Source organism: Bison bison, unplaced genomic scaffold (assembly GCF_000754665.1).
Source record: "Bison bison bison isolate TAMUID 2011002044 unplaced genomic scaffold, Bison_UMD1.0 scf7180017864034, whole genome shotgun sequence".
In the NCBI taxonomy this organism is placed as follows: Eukaryota; Metazoa; Chordata; class Mammalia; order Artiodactyla; family Bovidae; genus Bison; species Bison bison.
The window spans coordinates 7,189,307-7,193,048 of record NW_011494606.1 but is presented as its reverse complement, the minus strand read 5'-3'; positions in this window follow the sequence as shown (position 1 = coordinate 7,193,048).

Here is a 3,742-nt window from a genome sequence, read left to right as displayed (position 1 = left end):
TCCCCATATATTTGCCATGAAGTGAAATGTGGCCCACTGGAGAAGAGAATGGTAAACCACTTCAGTATTCTTGTCTTGAGAACCCCATGAACAGTATGAAAAGGCAAAAAGATAGGACACTGAAAGATGAACTTCCCAGGTTGGTAGGTGTCCAATACACTACCAATACACTATCAGTGGAGAAATAACTCCAGAAAGAATGAAGGGAGGGAGCCAAAGCAAAAACAATACCCAGTTGTGGATGTGACTGGTGATAGAAGTAAGGTCCGATGCTGTAAAGAGCAATATTGCATAGGAACCTGGAATGTCAGGTCCATGAATCAAAGCAAATTGGCAGTGGTCAAACAGGAGATGGCAAGAGTGAATGTCGACATTCTGGGAATCAGCGAACTAATAAGGACTGGAATGGGTCAATTTAACTCAGATGACCATTATATCTACTACTGTGGGCAGGAATCCCTTAGAAGAAATGGAGTAGCCATAATGGTCAACAAAAGAGTCCGAAATGCAGTATTTGGATGCAATCTCAAAATGCATGACAGAATGACCTCTGTTCGTTTCCAAGGCAACCTATTCAATATCATGGTAATCCAAGCCTATGCCCCAACCAGTAATGCTGAAGAAGCTGAAGTGAACGGTTCTATGAAGACCTACAAGATCTTTTAGAACTAACACCCTAAAAAGTTGTCCTTTAAATCATAGGAGACTGGGATGCAAAAGTAAGAAGTCAAGAAACACCTGGAGTAACAGGCAAATTTGGCCTTGGAGTACAGAATGAAGCAGGGCAAAGGCTAATAGAGTTTTGCCAAGAGAACACACTGGTCATAGCAAAACCCTCTTCCAACAACACAAGAGAAGACTCTATACATGGACACCACCAGATGGTCAACACCGAAATCAGATTGATTATATTCTTTGCAGCCAAAGATGGAGAAGCTCTATACAGTCAGCAAAAACAAGACTGGGAACTGACTGTGGCTCAGATCATGAACTCCTCATTGCCAAATTCAGACTTAAATTGAAGAAAGTAGAGAAAACCACTAGACCACCATTATTTGGCATTAGATAATTGATATTTCCTTAATTCACTTGCCTTCAAGGCTGAGTCTAATTATCTTAGACAAAAATTGGCTATAAACATCTCAGCCAGAGATCAGAGCTGAAGTACCAGAAGAGTGGGAAGGCAGATTAATGATTTTTTTTCTCTTTTTTTGCAGGTCACCTATTTATCCAGCCCTCTGGCACTATGTTAAGAGCTCTCACAAAACCTACCTTATTAGAACCTCATAAACACTCTGAGAGGTGGGTTTGTTTGTAGATGAGGAAATTGAAGCTCAGTGGGAGTTAAGTTAACTTGTTCAAAGTTGCTTCCACACTACTGATACACCCAAGAATGAAGATTTTTTTTCTTCCTATGCATAAGAAAGGCAGATCAGAGCAAATTAATAATAGCTCATATGGTGCTTATTTTGTACTAGCAATTTTCCTAAACATTTAAAATATATTAACTCATTTAATTCTCACAAAAAGCCTCTGAGGCAAACGGTACTATTATCCTTTTATTTTAAAGGTGAGGAAACGAAGAGATTAAGCATGTAACCTAAGCTTACACAGCCAGTAAGAGGTAGTTCTACACTTCAAAGCCAAGCCATTCGACGCCAGAGTTCAGATATTTAACAACTGTGCTATAGTCCTCTCAGCAAGTGTCTGCTGAATTTTCACTATGTGCCAGGCATTGTTCAAGGTTATGGGACAGAGTAGTGAATACAGTTTCTGCCTTTGCAAACCATGCAATGTGGCAAAGATAGGCAGAAAATATAGAGATTAAAAAAATGAGTTCCAGTTGTGATAAGTGCTATAAAAATAACAAAGTAGGGTCATATGATGGAGATTTTCTAGCAGAAGAATGGCTTCATTAGAATAGGGAATCTTTTTTTTTTTTGCAGAAGTGACATTTGAGATGAGGTCTTACAAGAAAAAGGAGCTAGTCGTGCAAGGACCTGGAGGAAGAGCCTGCTAGGCAAAGGGAATGCTCTTGTGGTAAAGGCATTTGAGAAATAAACATAACGCTAGTGCTGCTGAGATGGAACCAAAATGGGAGAGGGGTAAGATGTGACCTGAGGCGCAGGGTCAGTTCATGGGAGGCTCTGAGGGCCATGGTGAAGGAGAACTGTATTCTCAGTGGAAGGGACAAATATTGAAGAGCTTTAAATATGGTTGGGACATGATCTAATTTTTAGTTCTAAGGGTCACTGTGCATGTTATGTGAGGAAAGCATGAGTCAGTGCAGGGTGAGTGTTGTTGACAAAAGCAGAATAAGGGGATAAGTTAGAAGGGTACTGCATTAGTTCTTAAGAGAGATAGAGGATTGGGACAAGGGTGCCAGAGTGGGTGGATTTGGGGTGTGTTAGTAAGGTAGACCTGGCAGGACTTGCTGATGGATTATAGGTAGGGAGTAAGAGAAAATGAGGAATTAAAGCATATTTTGTCTTGAGCAACTCAGTGAATGTGGTGCCATTTAATAACATGAGGAAGCCTGGGAAAGCAGCAGAACTTGTGGAGGGCAGGGTGAGGTGGGGTGGAACAGAGTCTGTTTTGACCATATTAAGTCTAAGATGCTGAAGAGACACCCAAGAGGGACTCTCAGGGAGTCAACTAAACTGTCATCCTTTCCTTCCTTTGTCTGTATGTCCTCTCTTTCTTTTGCTCCATGTAAACCCAGAAACAAGAACTCAGCACGTCTCTTAGATCCTTAGATATCATTCAGTCATACAGAAATGCATTAGGGAGGAATGTAAACTGAAGACTTCACTCAGGAGATAGGGGAGGCATTTCATGTCATAAATCCCATAGCAAACAGATTATACACTAATGAGACAATTGTTTCCCAAAGGCATTTCCCAATCCTTAGCCATATCCTCACAGGAATTTTCTCTTTGATCTTTATTGTATGCCACACACCAAGTGTCTTGGGCTCTTTTTCAAAAGTATTTCTACTATGCACTGATTGTCTTCAGATTGCAAATTCCTCTCTCTGCTATTACACAGAACTGTTTGGCCACCTTGCTTATACCCAAATTTACATACTCAACCCATCACAGTCCTTAGCAAAGGAAGTCTCCCTTAAGTACCAAGGTCCAGTTCAGTTCAGTCACTCATTTGTGTCCGACTCTTTGCAACCCCATGAACCGCAGCATGCCAGGCCTCCCTGTCCATCACCAACTCCCAGAGTTTATCCAAACTCATGTCTATTGGTCGGTGATGCCATCTAACCATCTCATCCTCTGTCATCCCCTTCTCCTCCTCCCCTCAATCTTTCCCAGCATCAGGGTCTTTTCAAATGAGTCAAATCTTCGCACCAGGTGGCCAAAATATTGGAGTTTCAGCTTCAACATCAGTCCTTCCAGTGAACACCCAGGACTTATCTCCTTTAGAATGGACTGGTTGGATCTCCTTGCAGTCCAAGGGACTCTCAAGAGTCTTCTCCAACACCACAGTTCAAAAGCATCAATTCTTCTGCGCTGAACTTTCCTTATAGTCCAACTCTCACATTCATACATGATTACTGGAAAAACATAGCCTTGACTAGACAGACCTTTGTTGACAAAGTAATGTCTCTGCTTTTTAATATGCTGTCTAGGTTGGTCATAACTTTCCTTCCAAAGAGTAAGCGTCTTTTAATTTCATGGCTGCAATCACCATCTGCAGTGATTTTGGAGCCCCCCAAAATAAAGTTAACCAC